This window comes from Neovison vison, chromosome 7, assembly GCF_020171115.1.
Source record: "Neovison vison isolate M4711 chromosome 7, ASM_NN_V1, whole genome shotgun sequence".
Classification (NCBI taxonomy): domain Eukaryota; kingdom Metazoa; phylum Chordata; class Mammalia; order Carnivora; family Mustelidae; genus Neogale; species Neogale vison.
The window spans coordinates 31,915,673-31,937,851 of NC_058097.1; positions in this window are offsets into that span (position 1 = coordinate 31,915,673).

Genomic DNA, 22,179 nt, shown 5'->3' on the forward strand with positions numbered 1-22,179 from the left:
AAATCAGTGCTTGGCGTGGCAAAATTATTTACCAGGTGGTTGGGTATCCCCAATCACAGAGGTCTACTGAAAGGCTATGTTTTCTCTGGATGGTTTGTTTGGGGATTCCATTACTCTCCGGCTCCTGGCTTGCCTACTCACAAAGCAATTCCAGCATTTTTCTGGCCAAAAAAAAAAAAAAAAAGAGTGGGAGAAACTTCAACATTCTAAGAAAATTTGGCTCAACAAAGATACCATCGACTCATTGCCCGCTTCCTGTTAATCTCACCATTTTCAAATTCCCCTTCACAATTACTGCAATCAAGTTATTATCAATCACACTATCAATTGCTTGCCCCGCTCTAGGATGTAGGTTAAATATTCTTGTGTCGGAGGGATGTTGCCTCCTAGATTTTCATTGAAATCTAATGACTTTCATCTTCAAAGAAACTGTTTGGAGCTAGGACTCCGTCCCCATCCCTGCTGGTTTAATTACACCACTTCATACATTGTGCATTTTGAAGATAAACATCCTGTTCGGTATTTATCTCAGTGAGATGCTTTTTAAGGAGTAATGTTGCTAGAGTGCTCACTGCTGTGAGATGGGGGCTCATCAAGCTGAACTTAAGAACTTGAACCTGGCTTCCAGGGGGCATGCAGCCAGGATGTCTCAACATCTCGAAGGTGCGCGAACTGGGCATGTGCTCCCAACAGCTATGGAGAGAGGTCCCGGTGACCCATACAGAACATAACATCAAGCCATATGAAGGCACTTCTGAAAAGTGGGCAATTTGGCGTTTTCCAAAACATTTTCGTATGTTTAAGCCTTGCCCAAGTTCCCCACCATTTATTGAACATTCATTTCACAAGTATCCGGACAACATCCATCATGCACCAGTCACTGGGGCATCACAGGAAACTTTCTACAGGGATCTTTGACAGCACCCTGCCTGCATGAATTTCCCAGTCCAAGTGGAGAGGCAGACGATGAACACTCAAATACAAACATAAAACAATCACAGATTCAGAGCAGAGCCATGAATGGACAAAAAGGGAAGCTTGGGGTAGGAAAACGGAGACAGGAGGGCATTGAAGATGAGGTAGGAAGGGAAGCCATGCGAGTTAGGTCTCCCGAGAAGCAGGTGTCTAGACAGGAGCAGGTGTGTGGGAGATTTACCGGGCAAATGTCCTGTGAGGGAGAAAGGAGGAAGGAGCAGGAGGCAGAGGGGAGAACCTTCAGACTGTGTTGTGGGTCTGACTCTGGGAAAGCAGAACGAGAAGGAGGGAGTGCATCAGAGATGTCTCAGCTTGGCCGCAGAGTTCTGACAAAGTCTCACTCTGGGTGACGGGCAGGACCTGAACAAAGCAGCAGGCACAACAACCAGGAAGGGTCCAGCTCTGGGACCCTCCATGTGTCCAGTCCCAATAGCAGCCCTAAACTTCCTGGTGATAGGGTCAATTAGCCCTGCTTGTTCCTGGACACAAAGTGTCCAAAGCATCCCTTTGGGATCTGCAGCTTATAATTCTGTGGAACTCTTGCTGTCCCCCCATGAGAGTACATGCCTTTGGGAAACAGAAAATTTAATCCCAGCAAAGCCCAGAGCTGGGAGGATGGGGAGCACAAAGTCCCCTGATGGGTCAGTAGGAGTAATGGCACATGGAGCCTACTCCTGCTTCCATCCCTTGGTTCCTGGGTCACATATTTTTCCTACCAGGGACCCAGTGCCATATGGAGATCTCTGTCACAGTTCATATACTGATTCTGAAGGATGGCACCTGATCCTTGACTCCAACATGGCACTATGATGGGCATTGAGATGGCCATTCTAACAGTCTCTATGGCATATGGTATGGTATATGATACAACCAGTAGATCCTATGGCCATGGGCGCATTCTCACCTCTCCTTCACTGCGAAGTGGGTTCCCTGGACAGATGCTGTGTTAGGTGATGTTTCATGCCTATGGATCAGTCCTTCCTTAAGCCTCTGGATAGGTGTGTTGGCTGAGGCTCTGCAGGCAGAAAGGGCAGACTCGTAACCAGAAGAGGTATTCTTATAACCTGAACCTCATCCTTCCAGGATAGACCCAATGTAGTCAACTTGCTACCAAGTAGCCCATTGGTCTATTTGAGGAATATGGGCCATATCAAGAAACTTGGCATTCCTCTTTGATGCTGACAAGTCAGATAGTTAGTGACAGCTGACAGCAGTCACTATGTTGACCTCCCTAATTGGGAGTCCATGATGTTGGCCCATACTAACCTTCATCTTTACCATTTTGGTCATACTGTGCATTTATTTGTCCAGAGTGCCTGTTCTGGGGTGGCCAATGATGAAGGGTGGTTAAAGTCAACTGGCTAAGCCACTTTGTCTCCCTTCTTGCTCAGTGCTTCTTCTGTGGTGCCTAACTTGTTTTGGGAGTTAATGTGCCATACAAAAATCTTCACATATGCCCATCCACATGCCTCCACCCCAGACATCCTTATTTCCAATCCCACAGGCCGTTTCCTTCCAGAACTCTGACCAGTCAGCCAGGCCACTGGCCTCTGCCCAGGAATCTTTATATATTCTCAATGGAGGCCACTTCTCCCTTTGATGGATAATTTTGCTGGGTATAGAATTCTAAGTTGGTAGGTTCCCCAATCCCCCTCTTTTGGTCACTTAAAAATGTTGTTGTTCGGGACGCCTGGGTGTCTCAGTGGGTTAAGCCGCTGCCTTCGGCTCAGGTCATGATCTCAGAGTCCTGGGATCGAGTCCCGCATCGGGCTCTCTGCTCGGCAGGGAGCCTGCTTCCCTCTCTCTCTCTGCCTGCCTCTCTGTCTACTTGTGATTTCTCTCTGTCAAATAAATAAATAAAATCTTAAAAAATAAAAACATTTAAAATGTTGTTGTTCCACTGTCTTCCCCTTGGCAACATTGTCAACAAGAAATGTGCTCTTATCCTTATCTTCTTCTGGTGTATAACATGTCCCTCTTCCGCACTGGTTGCTTTTGAGTTTTTCTTTTTATAACTGATTTGAGTGGTTTGATTAGGATGTGCTTTTGTGCACTTTTCTTCATGTTTCCCATGCTTCCATATTATCGGGTTTCTCAGATATATTGATTTGTGCTTTTTAAACCATAATTTGGAAAATACTATAGCTATCATTTCTTCAAAAAAATTGTCATCTCTCTCCTCTGAGGACACTGCATATATTAGGCCTTATCAAGTTGTTCCACAGCTTACCAATACTCTGTCCCTTTTGTTGTTGTTGTCTTTCTCTTTTGTGCTTCAGTTTAGTTCCTATTGCTGTGTCTCTCAGCCTTTTTTTTCTGCAATGTATAATCTGTCATTAACTTATTCATTATGTCTTTCATCTTACACATTGTAATGTGAGATCTAGGAAGTTAATTTGGGTCTTTTAAAAAATATTTTCCAGGGGCACCTGGGTGGCTCAGTGGGTTAAAGCCTCTGCTTTCGGCTCAGGTCATGGTCCCAGGGTCCTGGGATCAAGCCCCACATCAGGCTTTCTGCTCAGCAGGGAACCTGCTCCCCCCATCTCTCTCTGCCTGTCTCTCTGCCTACTTGTGATCTCTGTCTATCAAATAAATAAATAAAATCTTTTTTTAAAAAAAGAATCCTTTAAAAAATATTTTCCATATTACTGCATAACTTTTTCAATATTGGAATATAGTTATATGAATTTTGTTAATGTCCTTAATGTTTGCTAATTGTAACTTCTGTGTCCATTCAGATCAATTTCTTTTGATTGATTAACCTCATTTTGGGGAATCTCTTCATGCTTTCTTTTTTTTTTTTTTTAAGCACATCTCATAATCTTTGATTGGGCAGCAAACATTATGAATTTTACTTTATTGTATGCTGGATATTTTTGTGTTCCCCCCCAAAAATTCTTGAGTTTATTTGGGATACAGTTAAATTACTTAAAAACTCTTTGATCCTTTTGGGTCTTGCTTTTAAGCTGTGATGGGCAGGGCCAGAGCAATGCTTGGCCTAGAGCTGATTACTCCACACTACTAAGTCAAGACCTTCTTTGTATTCTACCCAGTGTCCCATGAATGTTGAGATTTTCCATTCTGACTAGTGGGAGCAGGCACTACCCCAGCCCTGTTTGAGTTTGGAGTGGATTTTCTATGATTCTGTCCGGTGGTTCCATCCCCTGCCTGGGGGAGTTTCATCACACATATGTGCTAATCAGTTCTGTGCTGAATACCTAAGGGGTCCATTTCAGATCTCTGGGGTTCTCCCTCTGTGCAGCTCTCTCCTCTCCAGTACTTAGTCCTGCAAATCCAAGCTGCCTGTGTCTCCCCAGACTCTCAACTTTGTCTTCTCCACTTAGGCATCTACCCAACCTCCCCTCCCTGTGCTATGGCTGGAAATTATCCACATGGCTGGAAATTATCCACAAGGCTCACCTCATTTGATTCCTATTTCTCAGTGTTTGCTCTTCTTTGTTGCCTGAAGTCTAGTGTCTCGAAATCACTGTTTCATATATTTTGTCCCTTTTTGATTGTTTCAGGCACAAGAGCAAACAAAGACCTACTACTCCATCTTGGCTGGAAGCAGGTGTTCTCTATAGACCTATTCCTTCATATGGGCTTTCTTCTACTTGTAGACATTAAGCAGCAGCCTTATTTGCTGCCTCCTTTGCTTCTCAGGACTCATGCTCTGTTTATTTATTTTCATACATAATTATCATTATGATCACTGCAGACCCCTGGCTTCTGATACTTCAAAAACCCACCACTCCCATGGCTGTTAGTGAGCCTAGTTCTTCAGCCTCTTCTGCTGGTAGGCTTGGTCTGCAGGGGAGAAACTTCACAGAGTTTCTGACTGATGCTAATGTCCCTCTTTCTCTCTCTTAGTGCATTCAGTGCATTCCTGATGTCATGGTGAACAGTGTGCCCTCTGGATCCCCCTTCCCCCACCATGTAACATAATTCTCTGGTGAGGATTCTTCTGGCCTCATACGCATGTCCGTTTCCCTCAACCTTTTCCTTTCTCTGCCTTTTGCCAGACCAATTCAGTACTTCACTTCACCTCAGCATGGGCCAAACCAGCATGGGCCAGGTTTCTAAAAGCCTTCTTAGCAGTAAGTTTGCCATGGGGACTTTGCTGAAGTATGAAATCCTATGTCCCAAGAAAACGCCTGCAGTGCAACGAAGTCTTGCTTATTCTGTCTTATGCTCTGGTCCCCTTGATCAAACACTCCAGAAATCCTCTCCCAAAGTTACTCTCCTAACTCCTGCCAGTAAATGCTTGCTAATTCATGCAGCTCCTTCAGAACGCAATCTTTTCCCTCTCCTATCAGATCCAGCACATCCCCAGCAGGTTTTTATTGGGATGATGTTAATATTTGTTTAGTACAGAAATTTGTTTCTGAAATTTTTTCAGAATTTTTTTTATTTGTTCAGAAATTGAAGCATGTCGGGGCGTCTGGGTGGCTCAGGGGGTTAAAAAGTCTCTGCCTTCAGCTCAGGTCATGATCCCAAGGTCCTGGGATGGAGCACCACATCGGGCTCTCTGCTCAGCAGAAAGCCTACTTCCCCCTCTCTCTCTGCCTGCCTCTCTGCCTACTTGTAATCTCTGTTTGTCAAATAAATAAATAAAATCTTTAAAAAAGAAAGAAAGAAGAAAGAAAGAAAGAAAGAAAGAAAGAAGAAAGAAAGAAAGAAAGAAAGAAAGTAATTGAAGCATGTCATACATAACTGAGGGGCACAGATCCGGAATGTCTGAACGTTCAGATGGACTGATTTTCATGGAGGGAACACACACAGCCAATCAACACCCAGATCATGAACTAGAACATGACCCGTTCTCCAGGATCCCCTTTCTGGCAATTTCCTGGCACTGCCAGTCTTCCAAAGACCAGCGCCGGCCTGAGTTCTACACCATGGTTTTGGACATGGTGCAAGTAGAATCATACAGTATGTCTTCCCCAGGTCTGGCTTCTTTGGTGCAATGCTAGGTGACTTTCACCCATGCTATTAACTGAGGTTGTAGTTTACTCATTCTCAGTGCTGCTTAGTATTCCACAGTGCGAGTTTATCACCAAGCTTTTATCTCTTTAAGTCTTTTTTTTTTTTAAAGATTTTATGTATTTATTTATTTGACAGACAGAGATCACAAGTAGGCAGAGAGGCAGACAGAGAGAGAAGAAGGCAGTCTTCCCACTGAGCAGAGAGCCCGATGCGAGGCTCAATCCCCGGACCCTGAGACCACGACCCAAGCCAAAGGCAGAGGCTTTAACCCTCTGAGCTACCCACGCGCCCCTCTCTTTAAGTCTTGATGGACATTGGATTCTTCCCAGTTTGGAGCTATTGCAAATAGAGCTGCCATGAACATCCTTGCATCTGTGTCTTGGGGGGACATAGGAGCACGTTTCTGCCAGGTGCTGACCCAGGAGTGGAATTCCCAAGTCATGGGGACCATGTACACCAACTATCAACTATACTTTTGAAACAAGCTAGTGAACGAGATTTTTCTCCTGGACTAACGCCCTGGAGCTGGGCTCTTATATAATAGGTGATCCGTGCCCCATATTTTATAGAAAAGCAGAAGGATACACCTCCTCAGACTGCCTAAAGGATTCAGTGGCCCTGTGAGGATCAACACTCAGTCCAGTCTACAGGAGAAGAAGAGTAGTCGTTGAAGAGGACAATTCAGAAGTAAGAGAATCATCAGCTTTGATCTGCGAGGTGGAAAGAGACATGGAAACCCCTCCAGCCACTGACCCAGGGGAGTTGGCTCAAGAGATTGGATGTGGGGCCCAGCCTGACACACCAGCTGGGAGTTGGCTGAGTCATGGTGTTTGGGAGCCCCACACTAACACCCTGCTAACCCCATCCTGGGAGTGTGCTCCCAGTAATTTAGGCACACATGTCACATGCCATCCCCCTCCAAGAAGCAGTTTGAGAAATGATCCCAGGAAGCACTCTGGGGGAATGGAGTGAGGAAATGAGGGAGGGATGGGAAGGCAACCAACACAGATGCATTAATGTGCAGGTTACAGCTGTTGGCACCCAGCTCACTGCCACTGAGGTCCTGGTCACATTCACACCTTGTCCCACCTGAGGGCAAGGAAGTTAAGCTTAAGTTAAGCTCCTATTTGCCTCTGGTTGAGGTCTGCCTCCAGGGGTGTGGATTCCACTGGTACACCAGTGTCAGACAAAAATATCCATCAAAGGTGCTGGCCCGCAGCCACAGAGAGGTTAGTGAAAGGCTACGTACACGCCCATGATGGCATAAATGTATCCAGGGGTTCAGGCTTGCTTCTTACTGTGGGAGACTCTGGAGGTGGGGGGAAGTCTGGGGTAGCCCTGATCATCAAGGTGAGAAAAGAGCTGAGGCAGCAAGCAACCTGTACCCCTCAGTGTGGTGTGGTGGATGGTATGCCTCTCCTGTGACCCAAATCTATGCCCTGGCTGGTAGCCAGGCTCAAGGGTTCTTGATGGCACCATATCTGCCCCTTGGGAAGTGTCTTGTGAGGAAAAGAAGCAAAAGAAAGGCCCCATGAGGGCAGTCAGAGAGCCAGAAGACCACATCCAGAAGCTTCCTCATGCCAAGATCCCTCCCAAAAAATCCACAGTGCCCCACAAAAGCCCGCATTAGGCACCACTCATTTGATGGCATTGGTGACTGCTTTGCGATAGCCCAAGGACAATGACATCTGGCCTCCAACCCCAGGGCTCCACACAGGTCAGGGAGCATGACACCCACAGCAGCACACAAGGAGCAAAGAGTGCCAGACAGACGCTGCTCCCGATCCTTCCCTACTATAGGGTTTTGGACTCTGGAGAAGATTGACCCGGACTGTGAGGCTAAATATTATAGAAACAGGGATGGGCAGTTTCATACCTGAAAAAGAGTCTTAACTACAAAAGTTAACAGGAAAGCAAAACCATCTATCTCAGGTTTTTGACAAAGGAAGGGAAATACGACAGACTTGGAGAGCAGTAGTGCATGAAGACAACTTTGTACACTGGTAACACTGTGGTTCAGCCTCTCCATCCTGAGTCTGTGTCCTTCTTCTCCATCCTGAGTCTGCAGTCCAGCTTCTCCATCCTTGAGTCTGCAGTCCGGGTTCTCCATCCTTGAGTCTGCGGTCTGGCTTCTCCATCCTTGAGTCTGCAGTCCGGGTTTTCCATCCTTGAGTTTGCGGTCCGGCTTCTCCATCTTTGAGTCTATGGTCTGGCTTCTCCATCCTTGAGTCTGCGGTCCGGCTTCTCTATGCTTGAGTCCATGGACCTTCTTCTCCATCCTTGGGTCTGTGGTCAGGTTCTCTATCCTTCAGTCTGCGGTCCGGCTTCTCCATCCTTGAGTCTGTGGTCCAGCTTCTCCATCTTTAAGTCTGTGGTCCAGCTTCTCCATCCTTGAGTCTGTAGTCTGGCTTCTCCATCTTTGAGTCCGTGGTCCTTCTTCTCCATCCTTGAGTCCGTGGTCCTTCTTCTCCATCCTTGAGTCCATGGTCCTTCTTCTCCATCTTTGAGTCTGTGGTCCAGCTTCTCCATCCTGAGTCCGTGATCCAGCTTCTCCATCCTTGAGTCCATGGTCCTTCTTCTCCATCCTTGAGTCTGAAGTCCAAGTTCTCCATCCTTGAGTCTGCGGTCCGGTTTCTCCATCCTTGAGTCCATGGTCCTTCTTCTCCATCCTTGAGTCTGCAGTCCGAGTTCTCCATCCTTGAGTCTGTGATCTGGCTTCTCCATCTTTGAGTCTGTGGTCCGGCTTCTCTATGCTTGAGTCCATGGTCGTCCTTCTCCATCCTTGGGTCTGTGGTCCAGGAGTCTGTGGTCCAGCTTCTCCATCTTTGAGTCTGTGGTCTGGCTTCTCCATCCTTGAGTCTGTGGTCTGGCTTCTCAATGCTTGAGTACATGGTCCTTCTTCTCCATCCTGAGTCTGTGGTCTGGCTTCTCCATGCTTGAGCCTGTGGTCCTTCTTCTCCATCCTTGAGTCTGTGGTCCAGATTCTCCATCCTTGAGTCTGTGGTCCAACTTCTCCATCCTTGAGTCTGTGGTCCTTCTTCTCCATCCTGAGTCTGCGGTCCTTCTTCTCCATCCTTGAGTCCATGGTCCTTCCTTTCCATCCTTGAGTCTGTGGTCCAGCTTCTCCATCCTTGAGTCTATGATCCGGCTTCTCCATCCTTGATTCTGTGGTCAGGCTTCTCCATCCTTGAGTCTGCAGTCCAGCTTCTCCATCCTTGAGTCAGGAATATCCCTGCTCCTCAACCCACCTACGAAGAACTTTCCTGTCCACTGGGTATGGGTTTTCCAGGCAGGCATCCTCTGTCTGGGGAGGCGTCTCTCCCAACCATCCCAGCAGCTAATTCTTGTGTCCCAGATGGTGGTTCACCCAATCAGCTACCAAGAAAGAGCTGTTCTTGGGGCCTTTCATTGTGTTTTCTTAGATTCTGCATCCATCCCCTGAACATCCGTCTATCACAAAGCCAACTATATCAGTGATATTTGCTCATTTTCTGTATTCCATTTTTTTAGGTTTTTATTCTTATTCCAATTAGTTAACAGTGTCCTTGTTAGTTTCAGATGTACAATACAATGATTCAACATGAAATAAGTCAATCGGAGAAAGACAAATACCTTATGACTTCACTCCTATAAACAAAACGAAAGCAAGCAAAGTGGGAAAGATAAGAGAGAGAAAGAGATTGATGAACAAGAAATAGACTCTTAATTATGGAGAACAAACTGGTGGTTTCCAGGGGCGGGGGAAGGTTTCTACAGGTGATGGGGATGAAAGAGGGCAATTGCTGTGATGAGCACCGGGTGGTGTAGGGAAGGGTTGAATCACTATGTTGTATACCTGAACCTAATATTATACTATGTTCTTGATGCTCTGGTGTTTGTGCCTTACTGACCGTGGGAACACTGGCCCTCCCAGTGCAGGGCTAACTCCTAGAGGTAACGAACAAGCCTACAAACAGACCTTGCACCTACACCCAACCAATCCCAAGCCCATAACCCCAACCATCCCTTCCTCCAACTCTCAACCATCAAGCCAACATTTCTCCTGCCCTAAATCACCCCTGACCAGAAAAGTAGGAGCAGTCCTGACAGTCCAAAGCCTTTGGAATTATCCAAAGTAGTCCACCCCGAGCAGTCTCCCTACCCTGCTTTACCCTTCCTGCTGAAACCCCAGTAAAGGCGCTGGCTTAGACTTTTCTCTAACTCCCTCTGCCTGCTCATCGGAAGATGCTTCTCTCTGTGACCCTGTGGGGCAAGGCCTGCCCACTGTTATCAAGAACTGTGAGTAATAAACATCTTTCAATGGCATTGACCTCTCCTATCACATCCATAACTTAAAATCCTGCGGGTACATTTTGAGGCCCAAGAACCCTACAGCTTGGAGGGGTCACCTTTCCAGCCCCATGAAAGGAGATGCTAAGCAACGACACCAGCACAGAAGGATGCAGAGCTGAGCAATGGGCAGATGGAAACATAACTCTGACCACATCATCAGAGCACCTGGGTTCCTGTGTTTACCCTGAACTTTTTAATTATATGAGCCCCCCTTCATTTTTTTTTCTACATTGCTTTAAACATGCTGAGGTGGGCTTTCTGAGATTGGCAGCTGAGAGTCTTGACTAAGGTACTCTCCTCTGAGGCCCTGATCAAGTCTCATCTCCTCTAAGGAGCCTCCCAGATTACTCCAACTTTGCAGTCTCTCCCTCCTGGCAATGCCAGCTGCACCTAGGATTTTGTAACATTTTCTTTTACTCTTTCAGGTGCCATCTCGTAATATTCTCTAAGCATTTCATGGTTTTCCCCCCACCCCTCCCAATTTCTGGAGGGCAGGGATGCTCTCTGAAAATATTTTGGGGGGTGTTCTTATACCCGTAATGACTCTGGGATCCTCTAGAGGCAGCCGTCAGTGGCTAACATCCATCAGTGGGCTAACAACAAATATCTTCCCAACCCCAGGTGTCCATGCATAACCACACCAGAGAGCCTATTGGTCCAGCTGCAGCTTTCTCCCCAATCTTGTTCTAAAATCCAGTCACATCACAAGCCCCTTCTAGGCTTTCCCAGGAGCATCAAGAACCACATCACTTCTCAAGGGTCCTGCAGACTGGCTCACCAGTGGGTATCAGTGGAAAACTTGGAATGGGCTGAGGACAATGCAAACCCTTGGCGTCTGGTCCGGCTTTGCCACCTACCTCAACTTCCAACTTGTGAATGACAGGACAGTCCCCGCTACTGAGGACTGATCCATTCATTGCCCTAGCACTTTAGAGTCGTGTGGCTCTGGGTTCAAGTCCTAACTCTACCAGCACCTGGAGGTACATCTTCTGGCAAGTCTTATCCCATGTCCTATCCTTCTAGACTTCCACTTTAAGATGAGAGCTTTACAGATAACTCTAAAAGGTGAGTAGGAGTTTGAGGCTCAAGGTAGATGTTGTATGGGATGCGGTTATGTAGACGGTGAAATCCTAAACACACGCTGAGGCTTTCAGCCCCTTCTCTGTAACCCTGTTTCAGGAGCATCAAACATCCACACTGGTTTAGCCAAATCAAGCTTCCCTCATCCTTGCATGTACTTACGACCATGTACTAAGCACCTCCATTCAGGTCTGCCTCAACTCCTATAGGAGCTGGAGTCAGAGCACCATGATCTCTCACCTGGACCCGAGAGAAAGGAAGGAGCTGTCTGCCATCCCATCCCAGGAGATCTTCCAGGCTTGGCAATGACTTGGTATTTCCAAATAAGTGTGTAGAATGAGAATTCCTGGGTATGCCTCATTCTCACCTGTTCCTTTTGTGTGTGAGAGGCGGGGAAGAACTTGGAATGTCTCTCCACTTGCCCAGCTGTTCCTAGGAGTCCCGGGCTTTGTCAGAGGCACCCCTAGATTGTCATGGGCTGAAAGAAAGTTCTGGGCTTCCCACTGCTCCTTGAGTAGACCGATACACTTGTCAATTACCTCCTAACTACTTTTTTGTGCATCTTTAATATACTGGACTTCATGGGAAGCTTCATTTGCTCCCCTGTTATGGGCCCAGAGTGAGGAGGCTGCCAGGATGGGCAAAGTCCTTTGGTGCAGGACAGGGAATGTTGGTCGTCTGGGAGCAGCACGTGGGCATCACCTTGTCCCATTTTATAGATAAATACACTGAGGCCAAGAAATTGTAAGTCCCTGCTGACAGAATCTACGGATTCTTGTTTTTATCCTCGTTCTGCAAGGTTGATGTGTTCCAAGTTGTTGGTACACCTGGGCTGTTGCAAGTGTGGGCGGCAGACAGCACGGGTCCATGAACCACTCCTTTTGGATTGGCACCAAGTACAGAAATTGACGGTAAATGTATAGGAAATGTTAATGCAGGTGCCAGCAACTGCGGAATCGTCCCCACGTCTAATGTGCACAATCAGTGGACTCACTTCCGTGAACAGAGAGACACCATTCGGGGCACATGGTGGGAACTGATTGGAAGTCTTGTGAAATAGGCCAGCCACCGAGCCAAGGTGACCCGGGGAGCCGAAGGAACACAGGTCCTCAGCCCAGGGAGGGTGAAAAGTGCCACTACGTGGACTTGAGTGGTACCTGAGGAAATTCAACGAAGACTATTTTTTTTAATAATCATACTTATTTTGACCTGTTTTAGAAAAACAAATATACCATTAAACCAGCAAGTTCATGGAGGCTTTGAACCAGCATGAAGCTAGCAAGGGCATTCAAGTAAAAAATTTAAAAGTAAGGCCATTGAAAGAAGAATACCAGCAAAATGACTATACATCTGTTACCTGAGCAGATGGGACAAAAAAAAAAACATTAATTAAGGTCGTATGCAATAAGGGTGAGGAGCTGTACTCAGGGCTCAACGTAGGTACTAAAAATTACAAGCAAGCTTCATACAAAAGCATGGAAATCATAATACAAGCAACACCGTATTTCAGTGTAACATACAGAGTATGTGCCCATCTATGGCAGAGTGAGCTGTTAATGAACTTACGTTATTAGGTAACATTATTACATTCCTGCTCCCCGTTTTACAAGGACAGAAATAACTAAGGCTCGGGCAGGAATAAAAGTCACACTGGTCTGGGCACTCTCTGGCCAAAAGGAACACCCTCCCCCTCTCTGATTCTGGGACAATCATTCTAGAAGGAGGGCAGTGGGGGCCAGAGTCTTTCCGGAGTCCCTTCTGCTTTTAGGACAAACCCCAAAGTTTGCTGGGCTCGTCCTCGCGAGGGCAGTGCTGGGCACATTCTCTCAAGTCCTAAAGAAACCCATATCTGCCTTGTGAGTCCAAATGACTAGCTGCTTCCCACCTGGGCCTCTCTTCCCCATCCTTGCCTTCCTCCCCCTCCCTGGACCCCCGACACTCCATTGGAGTAGCGACTCTTTTGAGGTTGCTAAAAATTGCTTTATTTTTCGCCACTAATTTGCCAACAAGCTCAGCCGTCAGTCCAGTTGGCCCGAAATGAAATTCTGTAATTATACAAAAGCCTGGGTCAACGACCTTCTGATTGCAATATCTTGTCTCTTTTGTCCCTCCCTTCCACCACCTCGCCCATGGGACAGAATTGCTCCGGCGTCTCCGGCAGCCTCCCGAATGAGGTGGTATTGGAAACTAGTGAGGCGTGGCCCTGCGGAGGTGTTCATAGCTTTGCAATAATTTACCCATTTTCATTTTGTTTGATTTCATTAACACCTGGGTCTCACGGGAGAGCCTGGTTGGGAAGGAGGGAAAAGCAAGTGATTTCAGTTGAAATCGGGTGGTAACCACTGCCTTATCTTGCAGTACAGAGGGAGTATGAAATGCCGAGTGTACAGTTCAGTCCGATCTTGATGAGGAAGGGGGCTTCTCCTGTACTGGGAAGGATTTCCCTTCGTGCTCCAGAGCCTCTCTCTCGGGCTTACTCCGTTGGCACCAAGCATTGAATGTCACACTGGTCCTTCTTTATCAATGAGCCAATGGACAAGGTCACTGGGATGGCTCAGTGGTTAAGGACATGGACACCCAGGACAAAGTTCTAATTCAGATTCTACCTCCTGCTTGTCTGGTAACCTTGAAAACGGAGCCTCAGCTCCCTTGGAAGTCAAGGGACTTCCAGCCAGCAGGATGCAGTGGAGCCGGGCAGGCTGTATCCATTAAGGGAACAGTAATGGTGGTGATGGTGCCATCTTCCTCATTTTCTTCTTCTCCTTCTTCTTCATCTCCATCATCATTCTCGGGTCCTGTTCTGCCCTCTTAGCCCCTATAGGCTCTCTCCAAACAGAACCCAGTCCCAGAGTGAGGCTGAGGAGTTTTCTGAGGGTGTCCACGCGGTCTTCCCACCTCTAGCCATCCTCCCACGTCCTGCCTTGGCAGCTGAGGCCCCTAGCCCGGGACCACCATGGGGGACATTGGGAAGCCCAGGGTCTGAGTGTGTCAGCAAAGCCACACTCCCTTCGCCAGCCCCCCTTTCTTTCTGCTTCCTCACTCATGCCAAGTTTATTTCTACCACAGGGCCTTAGCACATGCTTTTCTCCTCCCGAAGTCTTGCAGAAGTCAGTGCCTTTCCACAGCCACCTCCTCTCTGAGGCCTTCTCTGACTGTCCTATGGGCACGTGACCCCTCGCAGGTGCCAGAACTTTCACAGCCAGAACTTTCCGGTATGTCCTCTGTCTCTTTAGAAGGAAGCCCACGGGGCGCCTGGGTGGCTCAGTGGGTTAAGCCACTGTCTTCGGCTCAGGTCATGATCTCAGGGTCCTGGGATCAAGGCCCGCATCGGGCTCTCTGCTCAGCAGGGAGCCTGCTTCCCTCTTTCTCTCTCTGCCTGCCTCTCTGTCTACTTGTGATCTCTCTCTGTCAAATAAATAAATAAAATCTTTAAAAAAAAAAAAAGAAAGAAAAAAGAAGGAAGCCCATGGCTCTTGTTCCTCTCTGTGCCTCAATTTCCATATCTGTAAATTGGGATGACTTTCCTTCATAAGACTGTCACGGTAACTGACAGATGTAGAACACATCACTCGGAACGGTGATCGCACCATAGCAGGTACCATAAATGTGATGGGTTTTATTATTTATATTAATATGATCATCCTTTGCTTTTTTCTCAGTATCGGGAACAGTACCTTGTATGCAGCGGTCACCCAATACATATTTTTGATCGTATATAAATGGATGGTTGAGTCAAGATACAGGGGGTCGGAAAAGTACCCCCTCCCCGTCTGCTTCCCAAGAAGCAGGCCACCCCCTTCTCTGGGGCTATAATTACCCAATATCAAGCAACCCAGCCCCTGAGGTCTTCTCATACAGCACATTTTCCAAAGATGAAAAGCCCATTTGTTAATAACTACATAGTAATATCTAAAATTTTGGTTGCATTGTGAGGCTGGGTGCCTTCCCCATTCACCAATAATGACAGGTCACATAAAAAAATAAATAACACGTATAATTTAAGCAACTAAAACAATGAACAGTGTTGGCTTTCCCTGGGGAAATATTTTCACTCTTTCTTCGAGGCATCCCTACGGCTGCCCCTGCCTTGGCCTCCCCTGCAGAGACGCTGTCTCAAGTGGGCGGCTTGAGCAGAGAGCATGCAGAGCAGTGGTGGAAGGAAGCTTCACCCCCAGCCTCCCAGAGCCCTTCCCCAGAGAAGCCTGGGGTTATTTTTGCTAGAGCAGGGAAAGGGAAACTACTTTCTGCCCCCACCTCCACCCCCACTGTCCTTCCTGGCACCCTGCCCCTGCAGGGGTTACAAACTCAAATGCCTATAGAAGCATTTGAGCAGTGTACATGAGCAGCACAGGTGGATGTCTGAGGCAATAGGGACTGGTGGGGCTTGTGACAAATCAAGGAACAAATGTCTCAAGGGTCCCTCCCACAGGGGACAAAGCTGGCCAATGGTTACTATGTGGAAGGGAGGAATGGAGGGTTAGTATTGCCAAGTCTCCTGACATTTCAAAAGAAGTCATCAGGGATGCCTTAGTGGCTCAGTCGGTTAAGCGGCTGCCTTGGGCTCAGGTCATGATCCCAGGGTCCTGGGATCGAGTCCCACATTGGGCTCCCAGCTTGACTGCTCTCTCTCTTGTGCTCACTTGCTCTTTCTCTCTCTCTCTCTGACAAATAAATAAGTAAAATCTTAAAAAAAAAACAAACAAAACAAAAAAGGAAGAAGAAGCCATCAATTGGGATTTAAAAGGTTGGTCTTTTTAATGACCTCAAAGGTGCTCTTTTCTGGCCTCTGCTGTCTCTGCTTTCATCTCTCACTTCTCTACCTTTTACTCATCCTGCTCCAGCCACACTGACCACTTTACTGTTTGAGGGCCATGCCAGACATGCTCCTGCCCCCAGGACATTTGCACTGGCCATTCCCTCTGCTTGGAGCATTCTTCTCCCAGACAAACCCACAGTTTGGGAGGCCAGTGTGGCTGAAGTGAGGAGGGATATGACACAGAAAGAAGTCAGAGAGGAACCCAGAGCAGCCATATTGTAGCTGGGGGAAAGAGGAGGTTAAAACTGTACAGAAACGATTTTGTTCATCACAAAGATCATGGGTGGCAGGGGTGGGTGTTAACAGCACTGAGAGCATAAGGACCTGGCCTGCCAGACCCCTTGCTGCAGACAGCCGCTCACACAAAGAGTTATCTACCAAACACCAATGTGAAAACCTAGTTATAATGTTTGGAGCCTAGGACCTAATAACTTTAGTTCCTATTTAACACCAAAGGTTTTTCTCTTTTGCACAGTTTTATTAAATACGGAGCATTCTAGGATGGTCGCCCGCATCTAAATCAAGAGGAGGTCATGCTCTATTCTGCTGGCGCTTTAGAAGGAATTGGTCACTTTGGGGAGGACTCCACCACCGAAAGCCAGGCCCCGGAGGGAACTCGAGCAGCCTCACATTCACGGAGTCCGCCTGCCGGGTTGCGCACTCTGACACCCTCCCCACGTCTTGCAGGAAGTGTTGGGCTGAAGCATTTACATCCTCAGATAACTTCTATTTTAGTATAAATTAGTCTCCTTTTAATTCTCCTCTACGGTAGAGTTAGGGCATTCTATGACCTCTATGATTTATTTAAATTCCATGTATAGATAGGTTCTATTATCTATGAACTACATTGCAGCCCAGCATAAGGAGCATTTCGATGTATGCGAGATTTTAAAAAGAAAAAGAAGAAAAGGAGGCCAGGCCTGAAATGCCCAAGTCACCCCAATGGGGAACCTTGCAGGACACAGGAAGGGATGTGAGCTTTTCCTTGGCCAAACTCAGACCCCTGAAAGGGCCACCTAGGGAGCCAAGGGCAAAGGAGGGGTGCCTCTTGGAAGGTCAACCTTCCATGAGAAAGAACAGGAATGGAAGTGGAGATGGAGATCTGGGGCTAAGGGGTTTGCTGAAGGCTCGGATGTAGGACGTGGGAGAAAACCCCAAGGTTTGAGTCTGAGTTGCGGCAGGAAAGAAAAGTAGGTAATTCTGGAGATAGGGAAATCTGAGTCTTGGTGTGAGGGTCAGTCTGTGCCTAGGGAGTAGAGAAAACCTAGCTAACACTGGGAGCCAACCCACACCCTGCCACCCCAAAATGGGTACCCAACACACCATCCCAACTTCACCCCTGTCAGTTGCTGGTCACCCTGAGGAGCAAGCTTGAGATTTGGAATCCTAACCCTGCCTTCAGTTCCTGGCTCCAACACTGACCCACTGTGTGACCCAGAGACTTGGTTGCTTCTCAGAGACATGGTTTCTTCCCATGACCCCAGGATGGGGAAGTCTACCACTGCTAATTAACAAACCAGCCCAACATCCGAGGAGCTTAAAACACCCCTTGTTATTTCTCAACGGTGGATACCTCAGCTGCCCTGGGCCAGGTAGGCTGCTCAGGGCTGGGCTCACTCATGCATCAGGGGTCCAATGGCACGCCTCCAGTAGGGCTCTGAGTTGACCTTGACGAGGATGCCTCGGCCTTGCTCCATGAGGTCTCCCGTCCTCCCATTGGCAGGCCTGGTCTTATTCACGTGGCAGTGGCTTGATTTCAATTCTTTGAATGTATGGAGACCTGTGTAAGGCCAAGCACACAGCCAAAGGTCCAAGGGAATGAAACATGCAAGTCCTCTTGGAACGCTACTTCCTCTAAGCTTGCCAATGGCACTGGCCTGCCACCACACCTGCCACGCACCCTTGACCAAAGCAGGTCACAGGGCCAGTGCAGATTTAAGAGGCAGGAAATAGACCCCACTTCTAACTGGAAGGAGTGAAGGGTTGTTGCCATTTTTTACAATTTACCACAATAACTCATCACGTCGCTCTAATTATCAGAGAGGAAGAACTATGGCAGTGTGTGGGGGGCAGATTGTTCCCCCCGATCAGTTCAGAGGAATGGTCCCAAGGGGCAGACATCATATTGACCTCATTTTCTTCCTACCAGAGATCATCTACTGAGTATTTATTACATGCCGGACCGACACACGTCCACGTGCTTCGAAAAATGCAGGCAGCACAGCGGGGCTCTTGGTCGTGAGGATCTTAGCTGGTAAGTGTAGGAATAGTTATCTTACAGCCTTTTGGGCTTGATCTTTTTGCTTTGCTTTTGTGACAGGTGAGAATCAATTTTCCTCCTGTGCGGATACTATAAAAATTCTCCTTTTGAGATAGATCGATCTAAGGCTTTCAAAGCCAGGTGAATTTACAGGAAAAAAAAAATTTAATGAATAATTTTTATTAAAACGGACTGAATAATCTGTACAAAAAATGACTGGGTAAATAATAATTAATTAATAACAAATAACTACGGTACAGGTAATAAGAGTGTGGTCGTAGGAAAACTCATGAAGATACAGGCAAAGGACTGAAATCAGAGAAACTCAGGAAAGCATCTCTTCATCCCAGAGCTAGAACTATCTGCAGATGGGGAAACTGAGGCCAGATGGGGCCCAGAGGGGCTCAGATCCAAGACGCAGCCAGATGCACGGCTCTCCCTGGAGAGACCCTGGCTGAGAGCTCTCGTGGGACTTGTGATAGGACTTGCGGCACACTGCAGAGGTCTGTGGGAGAATCTGTCACCAAATGAGACCCCTGGGACTTCCCAGGTTTCCCCTCCCCCGCTCCCCCTCTCCCCAGCCATTGCTGGCTTCTGAGCAAAACAGGACTGCAGACCAGTGTTCTGGCAAGACAGACTCTCAGAATTCGAATCACGTGGAATCTGAACCAGAAAGTCCCCTGGAGACACGAATGAGTTGCGGGGCTGGGACTCGGTAAATGGGACAGGTGAACGCGTATCCACGGAGGGCATGCGGCACCTGAGGGGCTGAGCACACGGGGCAGTGCTGGAGAAACCAGGAGAAAATAGAAGGCTCATGGAAAAGGAGACAGGAGCAATTCGTGCCCCCTGCCCTGCTGTCACTGAGCCTCCAAGCTGAGGAAAGCGTGTCCCATGGGGCCAGTCCCGGGGAGCTGAGGGACCTAGGCCCAGAGACGGATGCAGCAAAGCTCCTTCTGGCCCCATACCCCAGCTCTGAACCTCACAGGCATCCAGCTGCTCATGGAGCCCCCCGCCCCCCCTTTCATATCTGTTGGAAGTTCTGCCTGATGTCTAGCTGTTTTTCTCTCCTTTCTTCAAATAGGTTTGGGCCAAAGAGGAAAAGGAGACGAATATCTTATGGTGCCCTCATGCTGAAGTACCCTCTGAGCAAGAGCCCTCACAGACGTGCCCTGTGATGCCCCCAGAGCTGATGGGGAGTCAGGGAGAGACTGGGAATGGTGGGCGGAGCCAGGAGTCTGGTGGGAAGAGTCTGCCTCAGTGGGCAGACCCTTACTCTGTTCATTCATTTATTTACTCACATCCCATTCATTCACTTGGTGGCACAGCCCTGGTTCCACATTTGAGGGGTTAGGGTATGCCTTCCGTGTTCACCTCCCAACACCATCCAGCACGGTGGTGGCTCCGGGGACAGAGGAGCACAGAGCTGAATGAAGCCAGGGGTGGAGAAGGGGGGTCAACCCCCTGAGATTGAAGTTGGGACCTGTGCTCATGGGCCGTGTGGCCTGGGCAAACCCCATGACACCAGGCGCCTTGGTTTCCTCACTTACGGGATGAGAATAGTCATCAAAGCCGCCCAACAGAGGTTATTTGAGGATTAAATGAGACGATTGGAGTAAAGTGTTCAGAAAACATCTGCCCGGGGTCTGCACTGAAAGCAAGGGAGCTGCTCATCATGAGTAATGCTACTTCTGCTCCCGCCCCTCACACATCCCCAGGGTGCCCAGGCTCCTCTTCGCTCATTTCATGCCCCAGGACCCTTGCTCAGGCTTTCGCCATCCACCTGGAGTGCCCTTCAATGTTGCTCATCCAGCCCACTGCCCATCTCCTCCAGGAAGCTCTGGGCACAGCTGGAGCCTGCCCCACTGTCAGTGCAGCCAGACTCTGGCATTCACAGCGGCTGTCCCTTACCTCTTTGGGGGGCTCATCTCCCCTGCCCAGTGGTGAAGTGCTCTTTGGTTAAGGCTAACCCCTCCCCTTTTCCCACAGCCTTGCCCAGGTGTGCCTTCTGGCTGTTGGATGGGATTTGCTCCAGGAAACTGCTCCTCTAGGGGTGTTTCTCAAGTGGGCATGATTTTGCCCCCTTGTCCCCCTGCAGGAGACATTGGTTGCCACAACTGGAATGGGGGAGGGGTGTTACTGTAACATAGTGGGTAGAGGCCAGGGAGGATGCTAAATATCCCACAAAGCATAGCACACCTCTCCCCTCCCCACACCCACCCAATGAAGACTTATCTGGCTCAAGAGGTCCTCAGTGCAGAGGGGGAGAATCCGCACTTTCAGGTGACACCTCTTGAGCTCTGTGGTTCCGGTTAATTTGGTTCTTAGGATTGCACAGAACACAGACTCGCCGGTGTCCCCACTTTGCCATCCCTAGTACCTGGAGCTGTGTCCGTGCCCGAAGTGGAGCCCTCACGCACCCCGCCTCTCCTCCGCGCACCCGTGAGTCCCTGCAGATTTGTATAAAGCAATTGACCTGTGACTAAGGCCAGCTGAGCTCCCCTTGTTCCCACAGGGCAGGGACAATACACCATTAACTGGGGGCGGGGGGGGGGGCTGCTGCAGGGGGAGAGAGCAGGGAACAGGGCGGGGCCAGAGCTATCCTGGGAGGGGAGTGGGGCTTCCCCCGCACTAATTGTTATAATTAAGACAACACAAACATAAGTATCTCTATCTAGATGCCCAGTATGCGAGCATTATGCTTTCCTCGCATCCCTGATGAGATGCCTCCTCCCGCCAACTTTGGTGGTACTGCCCATTATTCTGGGGGATGATGATCTATTCATCATCATCTACCCAGATGCAGAAAATGAGGCTAAAAGAAATCTGGAGATTTGCCCAAGTCACCTAGCTGGTAGATGGGGAAATAGAGGCAGGAAACCAGATTATCTGAAGTATGGTTTCCACTAAGTGCCTACCTGCTCCAAGAGAAGCACAGGGAAAGTACCAGATGGGGAGTTGGTAACCTCAGGTCCCATAATGCTTGAAATACCGAAATGCACACAAGGCAAAATTTGGCCTATGGGCTGCAGTTTGCTGACCCCTGGGGCGCAGTGTGCAGGATTTGCCCAAAGCACGAGTTCTTGTGTTTCAAGAGGTGGCAGGGCCATTTACCCAGTTGTCTGGCCAAAAACCTGGGATGTTACTAATTCCATCCCTCGCCCTTGGACACTGGTCCCTGGACCTGGAGGCTGTTTCCTACTGATGCCGCAGCTCTGGGGCCCAGCTCCCCCTCCCCTCGGGGCTGAAATATGTGTTCTACCCTATCTCCCCCAAGTCCACAGCTGGAGTGAGTTCTAGATGCCCACAATGGTTACACCTGGAGCGAGTGACTCCCTGACTCGTTTCTCGCCCCTGTGGGTGCTTCCTGGGAGTGCCTCTCAGATAAACCAGGTACACAGGAGTCCTGCTCTCAGGAGCTCCTGGACCACACTGAGACACGCGGGGGTCAGTGATGCATCTCTAACTCTCTCCCGCCCCACACCCAAACTGGGCGCAGATTGGCCCCTCTTTCAAAACACGTGGAGAATCCATGTACTTCTCACCACACCTTGCCTTCCCCATGCCCAAGTCATAGCCCTACTCTCCTTTCTCCACACACAGCAACCAAACAAAACCAAATCAATCCAAGTCCTGCCCCTGCTCAAAACCCTCCTGCGGGTTTCCCATCACATTTAGAATAAAATACCAAGTTCTTCACCAGGTCTGTAAGGCCTTAGAGCACCTGGCT